Genomic DNA, 25985 nt, shown 5'->3' with positions numbered 1-25985 from the left:
CAACTTTTACGTCGTAATGCTGTTACAACGCAGCTATTACAACGCAGGATCCATTACATCGGATGCCATTACAACGCATGGCATTACATAGCAGATGGTATTACAACGCATACCATTACATCGTAAGTATTGGTAAGTATATAATTTTTTTTTATTTTATTTAATATTATATAATTGATTTAATTATTATTAATTATAAATAAAAATAAATAAAAATATTTATTTATGTTTTTAAATATTATAAATTAAATTTATTAATTTAAGTAATTTTTTAAATAAGTATGAGTATAGGAGTATATGTTTTGGGGTACTGAGGTATATGTTTTGGGGTGTTTGGGTATTTTTAGGTTTTAGGGCAGGGTTTGGGTTTGGGGTACAGGGGTGTTTTTAGGTTTTAGGGCAGGGTTTGGGTTTTGGGGTACAGGGGTGTTTTTAGGTTTTAGGGCAGGGTTTGGGTTTTGGGGTACAGGGGTGTTTTTAGGTTTTAGGGCAGGGTTTGGGTTTTGGGGTACAGGGGTGTTTTTAGGTTTTAGGGCAGGGTTTGGGGGTACAGGGGTGTTTTTAGGTTTTAGGGCAGGGTTTGGGTTTTGGGGTACAGGGGTGTTTTTAGGTTTTAGGGCAAGGTTTGGGTTTTGGGGTACAGGGGTGTTTTTAAGTTTTAGGGCAAGGTTTGGGTTTTGGGGTACAGGGGTGTTTTTAGGTTTTAGGGCAAGGTTTGGGTTTTGGGGTACAGGGGTGTTTTTAGGTTTTAGGGCAGGGTTTGGGTTTTGGGGTACAGGGGTGTTTTTAGGTTTTAGGGCAGGTTTTGGGTTTTGGGGTACAGGGGTGTTTTTAGGTTTTAGGGCAGGGTTTGGGTTTTGGGGTACAGGGGTGTTTTTAGGTTTTAGGGCAGGGTTTGGGTTTTGGGGTACAGGGGTGTTTTTAGGTTTTAGGGCAGGGTTTGGGTTTTGGGGTACAGGGGTGTTTTTAGGTTTTAGGGCAGGGTTTGGGTTTTGGGGTACAGGGGTTTGTGTTTTGGGTTAATTAAATTATATTTACCATTTTTAAATTAATTAAAATATATTTAATAAATTAAATTAATTTTATTTCATTAATTACATTTTTAAATTAAATTAATTAAATTAAATAAATTATTTCAATTAATTTAATTTAATATCAATTATAAAAATATGTACATTAAGTTAATTTTATTATTTTAATTAAATTAAATTATTCCCATTTTTTATTAAAATTACATTTATTAAATAGATATTATTTTATTAAATTAAATTAATGGCTTATTTAAAATGTATTTTATTTAAATTAATTAAATTAAATTAAATTAATTAAATTAACTTAATAACATTTTTAAAAAAAAGGTATACTTACCTATACTTACGATGTAATGCCATGCGTTGTAATACCATCTGCTATGTAATGCCATGCGTTGTAATGGCATCCGATATAATGGATCCTGCGTTGTAATAGCTCCGTTGTAACGGAATGCGATGTAAAAATCCGCGTTGTACTGACACCAATCCGTTAACACCATCACTGTATTTTGACCTCTCCGTGACAGCAACCTAAACAAACCCTAATAGAGGACTTTTCTAAGAGGCTTGACCCTGTCATTGTTTATAGCGTGCATGTACCACTCTGCATGGTTTGACACTTCCCACCACCATGCTCAAGTACTGCCGTATTGAGTTGTTAAGCTCCAGTTTACCAGTATAACGACCATCACACTAAATATCTTTGAGTCACTGATTGATGGAAATATTAGTACATGCCTAGTAGTGTAATTACAATGTCTTTTTCATCCCCTTCTTTTCCATTTTTTCTCCAATGTTTTATTAATTCCTTTGCTGAATGTTAGTGGTATGAAAGGCAATTGTATAATTTTCAAGACAAACATGGTTTATAATATTGTCCTGAGGATGCCACGTATCTGAGTTTTGGCATCGAAACGTCGACACCCCTGCACCATATGTTTTTTTAATACTTACAATGTATTCCACAATGGTACCTTGAAATAATTAAGTCTGTACACTGAATACTAGTAAACAGACCGCCTTGTTCGCTCTTGCCTAAAAAATTTTGTTCTGTCTTGTTTTCTGTGGGTCACAGGCTGTGCCCCCTTGACATTACTCTTAATTCATTGTTATTGTTTACATTTGGAAAAATAAATTCCTGTCGGGCGGGACAAAGAACATATTGGCTATTCAGCGTATGTTGATTCTTACACTGATTTCTCATGTTCTACGGACCCTTGTCTTTAGTAACAAGAATACATAAGGCCAAATGTAAATATATATGGCCTAGCCTACATAAAAGGATGGAGCCAAAATTATCGTACTCCAATCCCTCCTCTTATGTCAAACAAGCCTTACAGATTACAATTAAATCATTATCAGAATAGACCAATCAAAACCTCATGGTTTTGAGTAACTTTCATCTAGTCTTCTCTAGACACTTCATGTCTTATAATATCTACTCTGACCATCTTTTAACTCCAAATCTGCTCTCTTTCTCTTCAATCCCTATCTCACTTGTGGATGCTGATACCCCTAACGATCAAAAATAGGAATTTCATACAAAGGGTGATTAGCAAAAGAGATTTCAAAATGGTGCCCATAATTTCACTTCCCAAGCTTCCAAACGACTGACCTATCGAAGCAAACTCATTTTCAATAGCTTCCCATGCCCCTGGTTCTTCCAAAATTCTTTCAAATCCGTCCCCAACCCCTACATATATTCTTAATATATTTCTCTAGGTCCTTACTTTTGTAAGGGATATAAGTACTGTATTGCTAAACTTTCAATATCTGACAGACTCTGCCCTCATTTGTGAGAAAAAGGTCTAACGCAAGTTGGTTCTTCAAGACCATAGACCTTTTCGCAATCATCTCAGGATTTACAAGTAACAAGGAATTTGCGGTTCTAGTAGACAATTTGTCCACTATTGTAGACAGGTTTCTAATTTTCAAGTCATTAAGAATTACTCCTACAGATGGGATTATAGCACCAAAATATCTCCTACTACTTCTGCTGCACTTATACCTTTTAGTTCTGGATTTCTCAACTCATCAGGATCATTTAAATGCTCCACATGATAAATCTTTGGGCAAAATATATCAGGGTAATAGGTACTATGCCATCCATGTGGTAATTTGAACTATGCATTGTGTCCACAAATAAAATTGACTCCACGAATGAAAAGGATCCTGTACCTCCAGGAAGCAAGATGTTTTCCCTCTTGCTTCAAAAGTATGTCCACACTTGCTCTCCCCTATAAACAAAAGATCTATTCAACTCTGATTAACATGTATTACAACTTTCCCTTATGTTTCCAATCCAAAACGAAGGCGAGTACATTACCTTTTCCCTGATGTTCAATTTCTTCACCACTCCACTTAGGACTTTTATGATTTTGATCTGTTTCTGTTTGAGACTTTAGGTCTCTCCATCTATCCTCCACTAAATTCAAAAAAATATTTTCCACATCTGACATCAGGCAAGTCAAAAAATATATGTGTTTTCGTACACAGTGTCTAGAGATTTAGGAGGTTCAAAATATTTGTCTGCAATCTCTGCACCTTTAAACTAAGGATTCTAATTTAAATGTTTGATGGGGACGTGTGAAAAAACTACTTTCTGGTTTGAAAAATTATATTGAAAACTGCCTTCTCCTTAAAATATACTTAATAGGAAACTACAAGAAATAACAAAATGTCAGGGTGAGATTTTGGTAGGTAATTCCCTCTGAAACAGAAGAGAGCAACCGAGTACAAATGTAACAACTCCTAGTATTCATCATAGCTATATACTCATAAAGCAGTCTAAAATAAACATTCAAAGTGTAATCCTCTTTTGATACATCCGTGTGTAATTTTTTAACCCCCCACAACTGCATGTTACTATCAGAAGAATGTGGCGTGGCAGGTGCAATAGTAGATTTAGATTCCGCTGAGCTATATGTAAATGAATATAACCCCATGAGCACTGTAACTGATACTACATCTAAAGTCATTAGTGTGCCTACTATGATGCATCTACGCAACTAGTATTTGGATTGGCTTCCATTACTTTGTTGGAATCTAAACCTTGGATAGAACATAGCAGCTGCAGAGACTTCTCTGTCAGTTTGCACCTGTACAAACAGCAACACCAAATTTCAAATGATATGCAACAAAAAGTGCATAAAAACCTTCATAAATCTTTTTAGCCATACTCCCTTCTAAAAACCTAACAGGTCCTTTGGTTCCCTTGAGCCTCGGTATTCTTCTTTCTTCCCTATAAGGTCTTTTTCACTTACTATGAGTCCCAATATGTAATGCTTCAGAACATCAACTACCTTAGGAAACTCATTTTTATTCAAAAGTGAAAATGCAGCCACATCTAAGATAAGATGTCCCAGGGCACTCTGTCTTGTCAGCAAAGCAAGTTCAAAGGTTAGATCAAGCTGAAGATCAAATTCTGTTAGTTTCAGTTGAACTTTCACAGTGTTGCTAAAATTAAGAGAAGGTGTTCTCTCTGTCATTTGCAAGTAAGTATGTCCATTCAGGGGATACGTACCTCTGACAGGGCACTCTTGCTCATTTCAACCTCCTGAGGGTTGTCTCTTCTCCTCCTTCACTCAGGTCTGAATCCTCTGTACCCCTTTGGGATATCTGGGAGATCACTTTCTGCTCATGGGACCAGTCTCCCCCTTTCCTACATTCTTGGCCAATGTTCTTCTGCTGCCCCTCCCGGTTCTCTAGCACTAGGCCCTTTGACAAGGTCCGAGTCTATCCCTGTTATTTCCACTAGATTAGCCTCTCCTTCACTAGTTCCTTCACTAGTTCCGCCATTCTACTTTTCAGAACCCTCCAAATGCTGATCAAGTGCTATTTCGGTTTCTGACTGTTTCCCTACAGCTTGATTAACCTATTCCCGTGATCTCTCGACCACCACTGACTCTTCTGGGAGAGGTGCTATTATTTTCATCAAGGTGACATGAAACCCTGCGAATATGGAGAGCATGGATCCAATTGGGAAGACCTCAGCACTTCACAGCAGTTGGAATCACTAGTATGACTTAGCATGGCCCACACCAACGAGGCTTAAAGCACGACTTCTGTATGTGTTTCTTCACCACCACTTAGGGTCTGGGACTTGGGTCATGGCACTGCTCCTGGTGCAGCAGGGCTGAAGCAACTTAATGAGACACGTATGGCGAAAGAATATGATCATGGCATCCATCCCTACATGAGTGGGAAAATGGTAATGTGTACAATGTGTGGAAACACCCACAGCATCACACGTGGAATGCCCCTTTCATGCAGAGTAATGAGTGAAAGGGGGAAAAATATAAAAGCCCATGAAAAGCCATGCAGGGTGGCTATATGTGGCCTTGTAAATATGGGCTGGCTTACTGCACCGCTGGTGCATCAAAAAAAGTGACACACTGGCAGCACAAGGGGCTGGTAAAGAACCCCCCATTTCTAATGCACAATATTTGTGCTTCAAGAGCAATGCCGGTAGTGTCTCTGTCAAGCAGTGCACGTCACCAGGCAAACTAGAAGGTAACAAGGATGCTGCCACATTATGCAACATTGTAATTGATACACTTCCAGCATCTTATTCAGAAGATTATATGTGCATAATGGCACAATCCTTTGGTATTCACTGCTGTGAGGAAATTCAAATCTTGGCTACAGAGAGAAGAATGGGTTGAGAACAACTTTTGGATCACTTAACATGAGAGATGCAGGTCAAGCGAGTGGGATCCTTTTGTTTTATTTAGCTTTCATTTGAAGAGTCCGATGTGAATTATCCCGCTACGCACTGCACTAACGTGACAACTGTGTGTAACCAAAGTGTTTACCAACTGTTACGATTCACCAGAGAAAGTACACACTTCCCCTCTCTTCTGTCACCCCATCTTGGTCTCCAGAGACCTGAATATGATGGCAAAATGGTGTTTGGCTGTTTCATCCTCCTCCATCCTTCGTGTGTCTCCAGAGATCAGCGGCACTGACCGCCTTTTCTCCTGTCAGCATCGCTAACAAGAGGCTTTTGCAGAGATGCTGTTGGTTTTCTGCTCTCAAAGTCTTTCAGAACCCCTCATTGAAAAAACAAGCTGGTTATTCATAGTTCCCCATCTATAATTCTGTATGTTGTTGAAAGGCTGTTGTTGAGAGTCAGGAGCCTGAAAACTGGATTCTAAATCCAATGATTTACTGCTACGCCTTCACAATGGAAAAACAAACGTTGTTTTTCTACTTCTGTGGCATCAACAAGGGAGGTTCCCACTTCCCCATTGGTTCCCAACCTCTCCCAGGTCTCAAGAGACCAGAGCAAAGTGGAGGAATAGCAATTGCTGAACTTCACTATATCCTGCCTTTTTCTGCCTCTCTGGTCAATACAACTCAAGCAGAGGGACAAATCCCAGCCTTTGCCTTTTACCTTCAGCAAGTGGATTCGATCCTGCACTTGCCTGCTCTCTCACAGACCAAAGTGACAGCTCTTTGCTTCAGTGGAGATCAGAGAGCGGAACTTCAAGTGGGGAGGATGAGGGAAGTTACAGCGCATTTTGGGGGAGGGTGCCATGTATAGCGTTTTTGTTAGACCTGGCATCATTGGCATGGGTCCCCCTTCCTCTTTTCTCTTCTTCTCTGTTATGTTGGCTGGATTTAGATGCTCTGGGCGCAGTGCCACTGCTAATCAGTGCCACAGCGCGAATGCTCCCTGTGTAAAGATGACTGTACGAATCAGGATAACCATAATGCCTAGATCTGTGTAGCATGCTCTAATAGTCAGTTACCCTCCCTTTCACTGTCGCTACTGTGGAACGTTCTGTTCTCATAGGCCAGAATGGGCCGGTTGAGGATTACCTTCTATCATCCTTTCTAACCCCAGGAACCTGATAGGAACTTCAAGTTTGATAGGTGTATGCTCAGGACATTGAGAGACACCTTTTAGTAAGGACCATTTATATATCCCATGTCTGAAAACGCGGTAGTTTCTTGCCTAAGCGCTACTGTAGGCTTGGTGAGTATGTGTATTGGCCGTCTGGTTTTGGAGCAGCAGGGCCAGCTGGGTCAGACCTGGCTGCAGAGAGAGATTGGTATTCAGGGCATGGAGAGGGGTGACTCTTTAATCCGTGCATGGCCGTGCCTGGCAAGGTGAATGATGGCTTCACCTCCCACTGGGTGTCTGATAGCAGACACCCTAATTCTGAAAGGGCAGGATGTCTCCTCATAAACCAAGTTCTCCCCGACCCCACCGAATTGGTTCTGTCTGGAGCAAGTGATTTTTGGCTTTGGAGAACAAAGACTTTTTAGGTATAAAACGCTGCGCTGGAACTTTGTCGAGTGTGTTCCTTCTGGATGTCAAGACGAAACTCTGTCCGGATGAACAGTGGAAAGGACTTTGAAACTTTCACCAAGCTTGCCGAAGAAACTAACCAAGGGCCTGAATCGAGAGTGCCTCCTGCAGAAGTCTCAGGGACATTGGACTTTACCCGTCAGCCGTCAGAATTCATGAGTGAGGAATTCTGCTTGCAGGTGAGGCCTCCGTCGAGTAATCCGAAGCCTCTAGTTCTACTGTGAGGACTGCGGACTGAACCTTTGAAACGTTCACTGAATCTGTGTGGGCTGCTGCATCTAAGAGAGAGCTGCCGCTGCTGAGGACCCGCCTGAATCTGAACCTTTGGAACTGTTGTTGAATCTGTGTGGGCCGCTGCAGCTAAGAGAGAGCTGCCTCCGCTGAGAGCCCGCCTGAATTTGAACCCTTGAAACCCTCGCTGAATCTGTGTGGGCCGCTACAGCTAAGAGAGAGCTGCCACCGCTCAGTGCCCGCACCCTTGCCAACGTGTATCACTGTGATTCATCCTGTGGGCCGCTGCAACTAAGAGAGAGCTGCCGCCGCTGAGTGCCCGCACCTTGGCCAACTTTGCATCACCCTTCGTCCTGTTGGCCGCCGCAGCTAAGAGAGAGCTGCTGCTGCTCAGTGCCTGCACCTTTGTCAACTTTGCATTATCGTGATTCATCCTGTGGGCCGCCGCAGCTAAGAGAGAGCTGCTGCTGCTGAGTGCCCGCACCTTGGCTAACTTTGCCTCATTGTGATTTGTCCTGTGGGCCGTTGCGGCTAAGGGAGAGCTGCTGCCGTGAGTTGCCCGCAGCTGCTTCACCCTTGTCGACGATTGTCGCTATCGTCTCGTGGGCCGCCGCAGCTAAGAGAGAGCTGCTGCCGCTGTGAGCCTACCACAGAGCTGCAAGACGAGAGTCATCGCCACCACCAGCCCAGGCCGCAGCAGCCGCGTGCTGCTTTCGATGAGAGCATGCCTGTCCCAGAGTGCCCAAATCATTGTGGGGGCATGCTGTGGACCCCTGCAGCCAAGACTTGTGGTCGCTGGGAGTCCGCCTGCCACCGCCTCCGCTTCGTTGAGGAACTGCGTGCTGTGTCCCCTTTCAACGGCAGGTACCTGGTGCGCAATGGGTCGCGTGGGCCCCGGTCTTGAACTCAGTCATTTCCACGTTCTAGTGAATACGTTATTGTCTTTTTGAGTCCCTACTAGTTTACGTGCATTGTAGTTTGTTGAAACGCTTTGAGAGCTTTGAGTGAACTGCTAGATAAATATACTATTTTTCTATACCTACCTGAGTTGTGTCCTTTTGTGGTGTTGTTACTGCCTTGTTGTACATGGTCATAAATGCTTCACACACTGCCTCTGAGATGGGCCGAATTGCTCGTGCTACGTTACCACAGGACTGAGCAGGGGTTGTCGAAGGTGGTAGACCACTTGCCCTGTCTTAGGGTCCCTATTTGGACATTGGCACCAGCCATTGCAAACTAGAGACCCCCATTTCTAACAATTTTTATATAGCATTTTAATAAAAATATGTTGGTATGGGTGAGCACATGCTGCTACTCTAAAATCATTTCCAAAGTAAAGGTGTCAAGTGTGCACATAACAATTTAGAGTATCTTTTTTTATCTGCATTTAGGAGAAAGGTGGGATGATGTGAGCTTCACAGATTAGGGTTGTTTGCCTTTTCTACATTAATATATCTTGAGACAGCACTGTTAGAGTCCTCTTATTAACAAATGGTTTTCTACCACATTATTGGCTTTTACTTATAGATCTACAATAATATCATGTCCAAAATTTCGATTACCAACATATAATCAATTTAAATATACAAGGGTAAGAATAGATTTCCAGTTCTTAACTCGATGTTTATGTACCATATTGAGATAGAGAGAAGGTACATAGATGTGCAGTTTACACTTAAGAAGATATGTTGGTAGTGGATTTTCTCGACACTATATTGTTGTAGGTTGATAATAGAAACTTGATATTTTGACATCATGAACAATCATAAAACATAATTTATATATTTATAATTTCACTGTTATACAGTTCACGCATGAGAGGGTTGCACAGTAGATATGTATTCATCAGCATACTCTACTTAAAAGGAGCACCACGGCACATACATGCCAAGGATGGCGGTAACTTTTAGCTGTTTTAGTCAATGTTATCAGTTGCTTTAGTCATAAGATCAGTTTGATTAATTTTCCTCTCTTTGGTACGATTCAGTGCATTACACCTGCACTTTAGTCACACTTTTAATGACCCGGGTTAGTAATATTGCACTTCACACTTTTAGGAGGTTCTCTTGCCTATTATTTTACTGTGGGGGCATACTTAGAATTAGTAGCTCCACTTGTCCACAGTCTGGTCCACTTGTATATTTGCAGAGTGAACTTTCTATAGGGTGGTCATTTCTTCTCCTTTAAGCAGACTAGAGACACCATGTTTTGATTGTTTGTGCTCTAGTTGGCCAAATATACTACTAAACACTGTGGCCAGTGCCAGCCATACTTTCCATAGCTGTCTCAACTATGCGTCTTTATACTTTTACTCTGCCTGGAAGCTAAGTGGAATCAGACCAACTATGGAGTGCCAATGTAAGTTATCTGTCGATTACTGTTTTGGGCTTTTCTTTGAAGGCACTGTCTCAAATTTGTGATAAGTGAATATCTGTACCTGAGCGCCACTAAAGCCGTGGGGGATGGGCACTCTCTGAGGTCTATAGAGTCACAGTTGGTTTCTCCTTACATCAAGGCAGCTCTAGTTAATGGGTGTCTACATAAGCACGCCCTTTATATTTACAATGTCCACATGAACTCTGAGATTGAGATCCTCTTATCACAGAAATCGGGATGAATTAGTGCGTGCTCACATCCAGACATCGAGGTAGCAGTTCCTACGGTACACTCTTGTGTATCTAGATGGAGCAGGAAGGAAAGGAGATATGATTGCCGTTGCTTTTAAGAATGGCTTCCATTGCACCACTTTCCAATAGGTGCGACTTAGGGAGTGGAAAGTTTGGTCTTTTGTATCTTGGTGTCCCACAGCTGTCACTGGCAGGAGCTTTAAATACCTGCCCTGCAGTGTTCTCTGTGGAGTTTATCAACTCACTCAGGGAGGTACTGGTGCACCTGGGTATTCTGTATTCCAATTTCATGGTATTTGGACATTTAAATCTACACATCAATGACCCCAATAAAAAACGTGCTCATTCTTTGAAAAGCTAGCATCACTCCATTTAGTCCAAGTAGTTTCTTACTGACACATCAAGCTGGTCATATTATTGCACTTATATTATCCAACTTCTCTATACTGGTCTAGGAGCCACAGGTAGTAACATGGTCTGACCACTGACGTATTCCTTTTATTTGGATTAGTGGGAGAAAACCCAGGTTGGTAAGTGCTATTAGATCTATTGCCACTTTTTGATAATGTTCCTCATCTTACTCTCTAGAAACGTTTAATGGACGTCGGTGTCGGGTGACTGGATTTATTCTTTTCCTGGAGAATAGAGGGCAGGCAGTCTGGATAGCAACTTTATCCTCGGCCACCACAATACTTACCTATGAGGTGTCATATGGCTCATCTTTGAAAGCGCCATTTTATTTAATATCTACATGGTCCTCTTGCCACCCCTGGTTGAGAACTTTTGGATGCAAGGTGATGCCATGCAGCTGATCCTGGTAGCTGAGATTGGATTGATTGCAGTTCAGTGGTCTTTCAAAGCATGACTAGTGTCAGTACTGGACTGGATCTACAAGAGCAACCTTAAATTTAATTCGAATAAGACCAAAATCGTATTGTTTGGAACTTTCTAAGACAACAGGTGGGAGAAATGTTGGACTGCGGTCTTGCCATCCCTATCTCAGCCTGCCATAGCAGCTAAGTATCTGGGGGTAAAATTGACAACATGCTTTATGTCCATCACTGGGTCTCTTCCCTAGAGGGCTTGTGCTTTGCTGTGCCCCATGCCCTAAAAACATAATTTCCTCCTCCTGTTGGAAATGCATAAGCTTGTGTTTCATGAGCGAATCACCTATGGATTGGAGTATGCCAGCATTTTGTACCTAAGTATCCCTGGCCAGCTGATAAATTGGCTGCAGGTTACACAGAACAGCGCACGTTTGATCCTGAAAATTCCTTGATGTGCATCAATCTTGCATCATCCTAGGAATCTGCATTGGCTGATGGTTAAGAAGAGGATCATTTTTAAAGCTCTCATCAGAGGAGAAGGGAAATGTTCTTTCCTGCTCAAAAGAAGAAATACTTGTGCATTACTAGCCCAAATGCATACAAGGCGGACCAGCACACTGTTCCCCTACTGTATCAAGTGTCTGTAATACAAATCAATTTTAAATGAGCAACATGGCAAATTCTGAAAAATTGTGTTCACAAGGTTACTGAGGGAAGAACAAGGAAGCTGTATTAGAAGAGTTGTATCAAAACATGGAATGCAGATATCAAGTGCTACGCTAAAGCAGCAGACTGCTGTGGGGGGAAGCAGGGGGCAGTGAATGGAGTGAAGAAGAGTATTCATACTCCTAGTGAATATACATACCCAGCAAACTAGGGACCTGTAAAACAGAGTGTAGGCTGTGAGGGTAATTGAAATGAGCTGTGTGAGGGTAGACCAGGGTGACCTAGGCAGAGCAGATGGACTGTTTTAATTAGAAAGGAACTGTGTGATGGAGTCACGTAGGAAAGAAGGAGGACACACAGCAAAAAATGCTGTAAGGAAAGAACAGGAAGTGTAAGGATAGAATAAAGAGCAATATAAAAGCCAAACTAACAAGGGAGGGGATGTGGCGCAGTGGCCAGAGCTGCAGACTCTGGAGCGGGTGATCCGAGTTCGAGTCTCGGCGTCCGCGCAACATTCTGTGATTCTGGGCAAATCTCCCCATGTCCATGGACAGCTCATGGATACCCTTATGACTGATAAGTTGCACTCTACAAATCTACAAACTACAATTACCTTTAATGTCAGGGGCTCATACAGAGCAAGGGGTTTGTGAAGGGAATGAAGCTTTTGGTGGCTGATTCTAGATAATACGATAAAGTAGAAAAGAGATGCAGTGCGGGAATAGTGAGAGTACAGCAGAGGGCCTCATTAGGAGTAGCTGTGAAAAGATAAACAATGTGGCTAGAGCAGGAGGAGGCTGCCAGATGAGATTTGGGGATGACTGTGATGGAGGATTTGAAAGTAGATGGTACAAACATCCTGATAGCTTATATTTTAATATTCTTTACTGCATTCAACATAAAGCTAAAGCATCAAATTGCAATACAAGAGGTTCGATTCATGGCCCTCAACATGCACACACTAATGGAACTCCACTTTTTTTCGTTTTTTCCGTTATCTGCCCATAGTCATGTCAACAAATGCATTTTTCCCTATGTTGGGTACTTATCTCAAGGCTGACGCTAAAGTCAAACTGCAGGAAGTAAGAAGGGAAACAGACAGGGAACATTATGAAGGTACATAACATAAAGTATCCTGTGGAGACAAGCGTCTAAATCAAAAATTGGACTAATGTGAACTGATCATTGTATAATGGATATACTCTATTTAGGATGAAAAGCCTCACCTACCAACCTGGTGGCATACTCCATATGGGTCTCCTCTTCAAGCCCATAGGTGTGGGTTATAACCCCACAAAAGTCTGGGAATTCTTATGATGGTGTGTGAGAGAGCACTAGGGAATCGGGTTTGTGTGGGTGTAGTGTAGATTTGACAAGAAAGATAAACTAATACATAATGAGATGCGATAGGTTACAACTACTGTTAAAAATACCTGCAGTTGGACCACTTATCCTTTATTGTTGTCCCCAAAAACATATATTACATTCAGGGGGATAATTCACCCATAAGAGGTCAAAATGTTTCATCTCTATCTATTGCCTTAAAAAAGGTGCAGGTGGGATGTCTTCAGGACCTACATGGCAAATTATATTCTATACCAATGGTGCCCAATTGGGTGACACTAAAGAAAAGGTTATACTTGACCAACGTCCAGACCTGCGCACACTGGTTGTGACAATGTTGTAAATCAGACAACACACATTAGTCCAATATTCTCAAATCATATTGTCATAGCATCATAAAAAATGATATCCTTCTCCTGGTGAGACACCCACTGATGCCACTTGGTGTGTATGCATCACTTCATTGTACATGCATCACAATGTGAGATCAGTATAATTGTATGCACACACCCATGTGTATGCATAGATCCATCATAGATGTGGCTGTGTGCCCAGAAATGGCCTTATCTGTTGTTTGCCCTTTCTACGTTACGTCTATGGGAAAATGGTGAGAAGGACACTGCAAATTACATATACACAAAACTTGAATATACCATGAACTGTAAACGCTTGGCACATATGCGAGCCAAATCCTGATAGATATCTCAATTCTAGCCTGGAATGTATAAGACACATGGGTAAAGTAAACAGAATTGTCAACCACATAGGATTTCCTATTGCGTTATTAACAAGGAATATGTTGGGAAAATCCTGATAGTTTCCTGACTTCTAGTGCAGAGAACATATAGACTCAAGGGTGAAGAAGACTACATTGCCAACCATGTGGAGGTTCTATTTAAGTAATCAAAGAGTAATACACAAGAGCGGCAAAGCCTGAAATAAAAACCACCACCAACAAATAAATTAGCACTCTCAATCTCCTGTATCTGGGTAACCTCAAGTACACAATTATCTAATGGTGTGACCAAGTTTCTAATGGAATGGGTTCTCTCCGTCTTTTGATGTTGTCCCTTTCTCTTGTATCACCTATCTGGGCATGCATAAAAGCCAGTGTGGGTGGGGCACCATTATATATAGAAGAAACTGTCGTAGAGAGTGATAAGATGGAAGAGGCTATCACACGCATCTGCATCTGAACAGCAGAAATGCCTGAATACCGGGAAGTGTAGTGTCTCATAGATTACAGCCCCTTTCTATGCATGAGAGGGCTATGTATGCTGGGATATGTTGTATCTGTTAGACTGTAGTTAGACTGTAGTTTGTTAACAGTTTAAAGGGACCAGAGACTACCAGTAACGCACGGCCACATCATGAAATGTAGTTTCCCATAGATTACAGCTTGCCAGCATTTATAACAGAGACAGTGACTGTCAGCAATGCAAATTCGTGAATTACCCTAAACCAAACTTGTCCACTTTTTCAAAAGACTGTATACTATGTGTAAGGTAGTTGTACTTACGTCACTTGTTTAAATGGCAACAAAACTGGTATCATCAAGTCTTCAAAGCATATACTAAATGTAGATCCTTCTTAAGGTCTGTGAGAACAGTTACATCCTTCATTACAGCCTGTAGTTATCAGCATCAAATAATTTCAGTGATTTATCCATAATCACAGCCAGCTGATCAACAATTGTCAAACATTAGTCAAGGTTATGATCTATTTTTAAATGCTCAAGGACAGCCATTTGATCTTAACATTCTTAAAGTTCCTGAAAAAGTTCTTACAGCAAAGGAAAAGTATGACATTTGAGGTTTCGTAGGGTTTCTTTAAGGAGGACCTCCATCAAGAGCACTAAGGGTGAAAGGGTGACCTCCCAACCCAGCACTTCAGTTAGTTTCCCCACCACTGCTGTCCAAAACTCCTCAATCCTGTGGCACAACTAAACCATGTGGTAGAAGTCAGCGGGAGCAGGCCCACAGCTGGGGGAGGTGGGTTCAGGAAGGAGACCCGCCTGATGCAACCTAGCCGGAGTAAGGTAGGCACAATATAGATAATATGTCTGAATCGAATCTTGGAGGAGATGGTGATGGTCCCAGGTGCCATCATTGCATCCCGCCAATCATTGTCCTCAAGGGAACCCAGCCAGCCTCCCATAGGGAGAGGGTCGGTCTGAAATACAAGAGTGTGGAGTGCGTGTCGCAGTTGGAGGTATTCGTAAAATTGGGTGGAGTCAAGTGCATACGTGTCTTAGCGTTCCAGAATGAACAGTATGTGCGACCCTGACCACACATCACTCGAGATGCCAATGAGGTCCAATCTTCTTAATCCTTGTAGCGCTGCTACCTCATGCAACCAGGTGCTGTGCCTGAGGGTTGTTTGCTGCGTAAGTGTTGTGTCCCAATGAGTTTGGCATAGTTCAGCACTCCAGGTGAGGATAACTACTCTGGTCACCGAGGGAGCAGAGCGGGGGATAGCAGATCCATAATGCATTGGCACAATTTGAAGGAGCCCCAAAAGTGATCATTCCAGTTAGTAAGTGGTATATGACCAATCCCATTGAACCAGTCGTGTATCACCTGGAGTTGGGAGGCAAAGTAATAAAGATATAAATTGGCCATACCCATGCCTCCATAGTATGGGGCACATTCACAATGGGCAATGGCGAGACGAGGTCTGGACCTCTGCCATATAAAGGAGGTTGAAATCCTATCCAGGGTATGGAACCATGTCTGTGGTTTAAATCTCGGGAGATTCTGAAAAACATTATGAAATCTCAGCAGGATCGTCATCTTTTATTGGGCTCTGAGGCCCATCACATTCAATGTAAGGGATTGCCATTTGTCAAGATCTTCTTTAGCCTTCCGCGTCAAAGGCCCGAGTTTGTGGGATCAAGTAAATTTGAGGTAAAGTGCCACCCAGACACCGAGGTATTTAAAGCTGAGACAGTGTATAGAGTTATTGTCCTGCCACTCAAAACAATCTTGGGTCAGAGGCAGATGCACTAACACCGATTTAGAGGTGTTCACCTGAAGGCTGCTCCAAAACACTGAAGGATTGGAGGCAGTGAGGTCTAGTCACTGCACGGTCTGCAATGTAAAGAAGAATGTCATCTGTATAGCATGCTCTGCGAACATCATGTCCCTTGTACCACCTTCATCTGTGCCCCTGAGCATCACTATAAAAGATGCGCGCCAATGATTCGATCGCCAGTGCAAAGGGAAGAGGAGATAAGAAGCAGCCTTGCCAAGTCCCTCTTTCAATAGAAAAGACATTGGAGAGTACACCATTAACCTGTACCCGTGCTGTGTGATTAGAGTGCAGCGCCCGGATGAGTTCATGCAAGTGGGGCCCGATGGCAGCACAACTCAGCATGTGCTCTAAGTATCCCAAGCCCACCACATCAAATACCTTCTCAAAATCTATTAGGAACATGGCCATGCTGGATGGAAGAAGACAACTGTATGCTAGGGCAATGTGAAGGTGCCGGAGACAATGCCTTGTATTGCAGGCAAGCGTAAAGCCTCATTGATCTGCGTGTATGAGTGTGTAGAGGACCTGCTTAAGGTGTGTGGCCAAAAGTGTGGCAAAGATCTTGACCTCACTGTTGATGAGAGAGATTGGATAATAGTGAGCGCAGACGGCCGAGAGGGCTGGATTTTCAGGATTACCACTATTGTAGCAGCATCTATGTCCGCAGTGCTAATTCATTTTAGAGAGCAAGAAGTTGGGGAGTCCTCGAATGTTATATAGTACTCCGCAGGGAATCCATCAGGAGCAGGGTTCTTTCTAGTGGCCACTGTAGCGAGAGCCACCCCACCCTCCTCAGCTGTGAGGGCTTATCTAGTATCCGAGACTCGGATATTTACAGGCAAGGAAATGGCGAGTCATTAAGAAACTGGGAGGCAGAATCCGAGTTTGCCTCAGAGAACGCTGCGCACAAGCAGTTATAGTAATGGGCGAATTTTTGTTCTACCTCCTGGCAAGTATTGTACTACTGAGTTCATCAGTGGTTTTGGACACAATTCTGTTCACCTGCGGATGAGACGCCAATCAGTATATCAGCTTCCCATTTCTATCCCCCCACTTATAGACCCTGGCTATCGTGGTATGCCATAGGTGCTTATTAGCCTCTAGGGATTGGAGACAGATCTCCTCATGCAAGAGGTTCAATTGCCAAGGGACTTCGCCATGAAGGTCTTCCACACGTTTTACTTCCAAACTGAGGCCACAGGCCTCCAGTTGAGTGATATGGAGGGAGTGGGCTCGCTCCTGAGCGAGGATTCACCCCTTGGCATATCCACTTATGGTCACCTTGCTGGCTTGGAGGATGCCAACACTGCTGACTGAACCTTTGTGACATTGAAAATAGGATTACAGCTCACTTCTGAGGGCCTGGACACTAGTTTTTATCTTGAAGATAGCGTTAAGGGTGTGGGACATCCCTGGGGGAGCTGAGGTGAAGAAAAAGGGGAGCATGGTCTGATTTACCGCGGGGAAGGATCTGAGCATGTAATATGGCACAATAATCAAGGGCTTTCATGAAGACAAGATCTTTGTGGGAATGGGTATGGTGCACTGCAGAGAGATGTGTGGTTTGGTATTGTCGGGGGTTCCATACCCTCCACACATCACAGAGACCAAGGGCGGTATCTCAGTCAGAGATAAGATGAGCCCCGGCATGTTAGGATGCAGAGAGGGGAACCAGTGGCATCGACATCTGGGTCAGGGACTGCATTGAAGTCACCATCTATCAGTGTCAGTACCTGCAGAAGATCCAGTACGATCTTGGATAGGTCAGGAAGAAAGGCATCTAGTTCTGCTGGGGGTGTGTAAACTCATACTAGTTTAACAGTTTGAACCTTGCTGTGACGTGATCACACTGAAATGGCCATGTGGTTCTCTGATTTCTGGGGCTACTGTCAGGGAAGGAGTGACTCAATAAGATTGCCGCTCCCGGGAACCCAGAGCAAAGCCTGAGTGGAACACTCTGTCATAGCCTCTACAGACTAGAAAGAGGCAGCGGTTACCCACAAGATGGGCCTCCTGAAGGATCAGGACATCAGGAAGTTATCAGTGTGCAAACCCTAGAACTGCAGTGGGATTCACACAATCTAGAAGTCTGTTAATGTTCCAGGACAGAACTTATAGGGATTCCAGGGGGAACAACCTTTACAACGAAGGTTTTACAACGCGGTTCTGTTACCACGCAACTTTTACAACGCAAGTCGTTACAACGACTTGCGCTGGGGGGCGCTCCAGGATAGTAAATAGTTTAATTTACTATCCAACTCCTTCCCTACTATCCACGGGGACCGGAGTTGGAATAGTAAATTAAAATATTTACTATCCAGCACCCCCCAACGCAAGTCGTTGTGACGACTTGCGTTGTAAAAGTTGCGTAGTAACGGCACGCATTGTAAAAGTATGCGTTGTAACGTCGTACATCCGGATTCCAGACCATAGTAAAGAAGCTTCCGCATGGGCAGGATGTGCGAGGGTGTCACACTCTGCTGCAAAAGGCAGCCAAAGTTTGCATCCATAGTGTTTGGCAAGGGGCCATGGTTCCCACCTATACTACATGAAATATGAAATAGGTGTGTGCCTGTGTGCAATGAAAAGCAAACAAATATACAAACAATTCAAAAGTTTCAATAACAATAACACATTACTGAGTCCCCACCCCAACAACCTTCCTACCCTAAAAGGAATTGACTCCTTAGTGCAGGATTTGTGATGGCCATCAGGAGAACACAGTTATCAAGTTTTCAGGAATGGTTGCCTCAGGCCTTGAAACAAATAGCAGCTGAAAAACCACAAGGCAGGGCTCTGGGATAAGTCAGTGTCTCCCAGTAGCTCGTCAGGAATCGGAGAAGTTGCAGCCAAAAGGCCCTCATGGTTCATCCGGTGCCCCCCTGCATTGGAGGCCCGGAGGGAGTGCATGAAGGATGGAAACTGATCTCGTTTTTGGGGGTGCATTGAGGAAGATTTGGATGTTGTGTCTCTTTCATTAGTGAGTACAATTGTGCCATGCGTTAGATGCACCAGCTGTCCAAGCCAGTTCAAAGAGTTTATTCCCCCACAGGGAGGCCCCGCCACATCCATGCAGCGGGCACTCCTCTATGAGCTACGTCCAGACAGACTCTGCGGTATCAAAAAGTGCAACTTGTTTCTGTGGCCCATTCAGAGCTTGGTCTGGAATTGAGGTGATACTGCGGATGTATGAGGTTACACCACAAACATTTACAAAGCATGCCTTTACAATGCAGTTTTTAATTCACAACATCCATTACAACGCATGATTGTACAGCGCATGCCATCACAACGCATTTTTAAAAACTACATTTATAACGCATTCCATTGCATCGCATTATACCATTACAACACATACCATTAAAATGCATACCATTACATTGTAAGTGTTGTATAGTGTAGGGGTAAAAATGACTATTCCCACTCCAGTGCATGCATCAGTAGGGTAATTTTTGGATAGTGTAGGGCTAAAAATTACTATTACCACTCCAGTGAGTGCAACAGTAGGGTCCGTGTTGGATAGTGCAATGGTAAAAACTACTATTCCCATTCCAGTGAGTTCAACAGTAGGGTAAGTGTTGGATAGTGTAAGGGTAAAAACGATGTGTTGTAATGGTATGCGTTGTAATGGTATACGTTGCAGTGACATGCGTTGTAATGACTTGCGTTGTAGTGACATGCGATGTAATGGCTGCGTTGTAATGGCATGCAATGTAAAGGATGTTGCGTTGTAATGACCGTGTTGTAAAGGTAGTGTGATGTAATGACTGCATTGTAAAGGTTGTTTCCCGCTACTGCAGGCCAAGATCCCAGAGCTTCTGTTTGACCACCAGGTAAGAAAGGCTTTGCTACTAAACCTCCCTAGTACAGTCAGGAAAGAGGAGAACCTTGATGTCACCGCAGCGGAGGTCAGGGCAGGAGCAAGCCTCTCTCAATATTGCGTCTCTATCCCTGAAGTTAAAAAAATCAGGCAATCAACTGCCTGGGAGGTGCTCCCAGGGTGGTTTAGGAGTTAGCGTCCTGTGTGCCCTCTCTATTTCGAACCAGGGGAACAATTGGTACAAGGGCTTTCAGGATTTGAACCAAGTTTCAAGGTGTTCAGCAACTTGTTAAAGTTCACTACCCTCTGCAATGCAAACCACACATGCGATGTAGCTCCACTGTACACGTGACAGAGATGCCTTTTCAGCACAGGTGCCCACATTCTGTCTGCCGCAGGTCCGGTGGTATACTGTCCATGCGGGTCTGCAGAGGTGCCCGAGAGGGCGGGTTTATCGCTGTCCATGTTGGTGAGGGAGATGTGGCAGCACAACACTCCTTCAGCAAGGGACCTAGCACGCTTGCTACAACACCGTCTCAGCACAAGCAACCGAGTCCTAGGGAATAGTGTAACCCATCCATTTCAAGGAGATGAATACAGTCGATGAACCCGGAGACCGGCAAGTTCTGTGGTGAGGTGAATGAACCCTGCTGGGCCTCAGCTGAGATGAGGCATGAACAGAGGGACAACATGAGCTGGACTGGTTCACGACAACTAGGCCCAGCTTTCACATCTAGAGGGCTGAGAGCTTTGTACAGTTAATGGGCTGCAGGTGGGTAGGCCATAGACATGCGTCAGTCACAGTGATAAGGTGCGTTGGTGTGGTGCCACTGTTTGTGCAGCCGTTCAGGAGCAAAAACGCTGGCCAGACGCCACAGGGGTCTCAGGGCCTGGTAGGGATGTCCCAACAGAGGTTCCAGCAGAATCCGACTTTCCCAGCATGGGAACTGACCTGCAGAGTGAGCGTCTTCCAGATTGGGCAAGGAGCAGGTCCACAGGCCAAAAAGAGGTCAGAAGGAAGCCCTACTTCCCCCAGGGTCAGGCTAGCGGCATCTCACAAGGGGCCTGACCGGCCGCAAGGGCCTATGCCATGGCGAGTGTAGTCCCATGGATGGGGGTGCAGGATTGCGTTTTGAGGCAGGGAGCAATCTCCTGAGCAGGTAGTAGCTGGAAACTCCAGGTGGTAGCTCCGGTCGATGGGTGGCAATGGGTGCCCACCGGAGCCCAGCGATGAGGCAGCATCCAGTTTGTTCAAGCCGTCATGAAATGGTAGACAGACAGGGCATATGCACCTAGCCACGGACAGGCATCACAGCAGGCAGGTACTGGGGCATTAAAAATCACTTCTGGGCAAGGAGGAGGTGTCCTAATGGCAATGGATCACCATATTGATGCTTCAAGCCACGCCGCGCTTCATGCTTTATCCTACACGTACAAGAAAGGATTACGACCTTGAGGTCTGAGATGAAGACGGTTTTAACCTCTCTGGATGCTCTCAGCTTAGCCAGATTCCACATCATTGTTAATACATCCAATGTCAATCGTTTCTTTGTGTCTTCCTTAAAATCTCCTTCTCCCCTTGGTCCCTGCACTATTGCCTGGGAAAAAAAGAATCCTGTTGTTTTCAAAAACCGAGTCCAGCCTTCGGTGCCTCAACCTTCTTTCAAATTCATTCCTGCAGTTCAAAATACATTAGAACCATCATTATCGCTGCAATAGAGGTAGACCCAGATATTTGAGACCCTCTCAATGGTTAGTGACGTTCCTTCTTCACTAGAGGTAGGCTACACCATGGAAGTCGATTTACCAAAATGAAATGCAAAGCGTAGCAAAAGTGACATTCCACACCCTTTGACCTTACTAACATGACAGGAATTGCAATAATATGACCTTTGACCCTGAAAGTTCCCAGGAAGTGCTGTTATAGAACACTAATCTTGAAGACATTAAAATAATTCACATTGCTGATGTTCCAGAATGTCTACATGCTAAATGTAACACAACACAAACAAATATCCAGTTTAGAAGGCTGATATGATATTTGAAAGTGGTAGAGGTAACACTTCCGGAACTGTAAAAAGCAAGTGAAATGACTGAATATATTGTAAATGTCCTTATTTAGCAGCAAGTGGAAAACAGTGAACATTATTATTGTTGAAGAGTATGAGGCCATCATTGCAGATCTAGATGAATTATCCCAGTATTGTTATCTTGTTTTTGATGGTGAGGAACAACATTCTAATGTTGGAAAACAACATTCTAAGAAATGAATAGCATGCTGCTATCATACTTTACTGTGTTGGAACGGGTTAAAAAGTTGTCAATGAATGCCATGATTGGTGCAAGCCCGACAACTGCAATATCAGTAAATGTTCTGTGAACGTATGTCATAGCCTGTGCCCACATAACCATGTTAAGAAGCAAATTACTGCAACCCGTGTTAAAAGTTTAATAAAGGAAGGTACCCACAGTTCTAAAGGCATCACTGTTGCATTGTTGATAGAATGTTTGATTTCAAAACTGTTTGCAAGACTTAGTAAATGGAAATCATTCCATTATCACATGCTGTCTTACACATGTCTTCCCTTGAACCCTTTCACAGTTGTTGAGTCTGAGTGATTTTAAGTCACTTTGTTTATGGTGTTTTATATTAAGAAGAAATGCAATATGTTTAAATTCTTGCTTTTGTATTTGATATGTTTGTTTGTGTTCTCCATACATATATCTGTGCACCCCTTGTTCCCATATGGAGGGGCTATCATGCTGAATTGTGAGATCATCATTTAGCATGAAAAAGTATTGGCTTGCCAGAATATAATGACAAATATGCTGACAAATATAAACGTGTTCCAATATTTTTCCAAAAATATCATGGGGAAGCGCACGCGGAAACCATCTTTGCTGTGAGAGGGCCCATTCGATGTGCTTGCTCAGTATGTGTTGTATCGGGGTATGTCTCCTAAATGTTGAAGGGCTTTAAGTGTGACCCTGTTAAGCAACAAAAGATCATACGAACTGCTATTTTGATAAAACTATAAATAGAATTCTTGCACCTAGAATTTATGAAACAAGCTATGCTTGTATGAGAAACATATGGTGGAAACATAGGGCCAGATGTAGGTAGCCAAATACCGGTCGGTAACAGCCGTTTTCGGCCGTTACCGACCGGTATTTGGCTTTTGAGATGTAGGTGGGTCGGAATTTACAGAATCTGTATATTTACCACTTCGGTATTTTTCCGAATCGGTAAATATACCGATTCTGTAAATCCATATGTAGGTGGCACAGTTTGCAGTGCCACAGGCCCTTAGGATTTCTTATTTTACCACCCAATCCTATTGGGTGGTAAAATACCGATTTCCAGTGTACATGCACATCTGTGCATGTACACCTATGCCATGTGACACACAGACATGCCCTTAGGGCATGTCTGTGTGCCACATGGCACACAAGCCTGCATGTGGGGTGCTACAGGGTGTCAAAGTGACACCCCATTCCCCCTGCCAGGATTCGGTATTTACCGATTCTGTAAATACCGAATCTGTATTTCCCATTGATTCCTATGGGCTTCAAGGCCCATAGGAATCAATAGGAAATACAGATTCGGTATTTACAGAATCGGTAAATACAGACTCCTACAGAATCGGTATTTTTTTACCTACATCTGCCTCCTTCCTATTTACCGACTCTTAAATACCGATTCGGTATGAGTCGGTATTTAAGAGTCGGTAAATCGAAATTACCTACATCTGGCCTTTAAAGAGTAAATTAATATTATGTTAAGGTGCTTTTTTTAACTATAGATATATATTTTGTGGTCTAATAAACACCATATTTTAACATTCACTAAAATCTATAATATTAAGTAGAAGATGGATACAGAAGCCATTATTTGGTGTTTCATAAATAAAGGTGCAGAGCTGGTATGGATTTCATAAAAATAAAAAGACAATCATATATTTCATTCACGTTTCTACCAGGATGGAGTTCTTCTGTCCAATGCAGCTCTCCATTCCAGCATTTGCTGTAGGTCATGGGGGGCGGAACCATGTTCATTTTTCACAGCATTAATATAAAAGAGGTGCGCAGATTTTTGCAACCTCTCTCTGTGTGCTTTGCTAATCGATCGCACTGCAAAGGGAGAGGCTGGTCGCCTCACAATGCAACAATTACACTGGTACCAGCTCCATGAAAACTTTAGTGTGAAATTATTCTAACTTCATAGTAAACCACGGCTTCATTTACATATGCAAATATTTTTGATGAATTTAGCTCTAAAGGGATGTTTTATATTTAACAAGAAATAATACTTAAAAAAAAAAATTAAACGTGTGGTGCTGGCATGCAACTTTGACAAAAACAATATACTTAGAATGCATAAAATTGTAGTTTGTTTTCATATATTTGTCCTGGGCCTCAAAAATTATTGAAGCAGCAATCTTTGAGAACTGCTTGAAAGCAACCTTGAATAGAAATTATTAAACATGCATAACAAATTGAATCTTGACCTCTTCATGATCATGTTTTTGTAATAATTAACAAGTTGCATATACAGTTTCAAGTATTTCCGTAAAAATGTGTTTTCCCATACAAAGTTTATAGTTAGCACATGATTGCTTTAGTTGTTTAATAGGATAATCAAGAGCTCATTCATTGAAACACAGCACTTACAAGGGGGACTTTCTAACCTACTAGTTTGTTTTCCATTTCAATGATGATATTGTAAAATGTTTCCTTTATCCTTAATATAAATGTTTAGACTTGTACACGCACTATTGTCTAAAGAGTTGATAGTAAAAGGTAAAAAAAGCAGAGTATGTGCAGGAAAGCAAGCAAGGCAAACCACACTTAAATCCGTAGATGTTAAAAAATAGTTACAAATGTAACATTGTTGGCTGAAAACTATTGTATTGGTGTAAGAAGATAAGGAGTGATCCTGTTCCCAGGAGAGCATTGGACACTGATGGCTGCTGTGAGATGAGAAGAGCAACATGTTGCAAAGCTCCACCAAATGTGTAGTATATAATAATGTGTGTATCTAGAGTAGGATATACCCACTCTTTCCACACTTTTTCATTATTCTCTGACCTAGACTTTATGTCACATTACTTTGAGACACTACTAAGTTTCTTGAACCTCTCTTCATGGGAAGTTCTTTACTTCAATATTTTTGATCTATTGAGCTGATTTAAATGCTGGAGCGTTATGCTTTTTCTCACTCTCTGGGACTAGAACTGGATTTTGACTAATTTCATTTTCCCTGATTCTCAGAATGGGGATTCTTAACTTTATGAACACCCATTTTGATGTTTTGATTAACCAATATTGATTTTATATATTTTTTTCATTTATTGACTATAGAGTTTAACCTGAATTAACAACTGATATGCAATAAAGATGATCTACTAAAAATATTTTATTAATAAAACTCTTTAAACCTGTACCAACCTTCATTATTGACTAACAATTAGATCATTGATTTTGACAATAATTTACATGATGCATTGCTTTATTCTTCTCTAAAACAAGGCAACGATCTATGGCATTAACAAGTTGAAGGCAGAGGTTAGCCCTGATGCTAGTAAACCATGTCTTTTTGTTCCTGTTTTCCACTCTACCAGGGATAAATGTAAATCTGGAATAAATGAATTGTTCCTAATCTCCAGATGCATATGTATTTGAAAAACATCTTAGGCAAGAATGGAATACCAATTCATTGACTATATATACATTTTTCTGCCACCTTAGTATTTATTTCAGCACCACAATTAAACAATCTGAAGATTATGAATTGTTAATGCATAGTCATACATAGAATGTCTCAATGGCACTCTTTGATATAATTTACCGCAGAACAGTTGCTGTAGCAACCGTCTTTGAAACTGACTAACAGACATTGGTTTGCTTTAAGCATCTCAATTACACAAACTGTAACTCAGTAAGCCAGGATTAAAAGCACTTGGGGAGCACCTATATGTATAAAAAAATAAAACACTGGATCTTCCCTGACCTTGTGGTCTGTACTTGATTCTGCATATTAAAAAGCGCAATAAATAAAACTGCCTTTCTACCTTAAAATGTGTAACATCA

The 25985-nt window shown here is 42.4% G+C and overlaps 1 protein-coding gene across 4 annotated transcripts in view; it reads right to left on the bottom strand.

The window, feature by feature from the left end:
- SLC4A10 (solute carrier family 4 member 10) overlaps positions 1-25985 on the bottom strand; it is a 1019075-nt gene that overhangs the window by 242673 nt on the left and 750417 nt on the right. The gene's annotated exons all lie outside the window — the stretch shown is intronic.

Source organism: Lissotriton helveticus, chromosome 3_1 (assembly GCF_964261635.1).
Source record: "Lissotriton helveticus chromosome 3_1, aLisHel1.1, whole genome shotgun sequence".
Taxonomy (NCBI): domain Eukaryota; kingdom Metazoa; phylum Chordata; class Amphibia; order Caudata; family Salamandridae; genus Lissotriton; species Lissotriton helveticus.
Note: the sequence above shows the minus strand (reverse complement) of the source record. Positions and strands in the feature narration are given on the sequence as shown.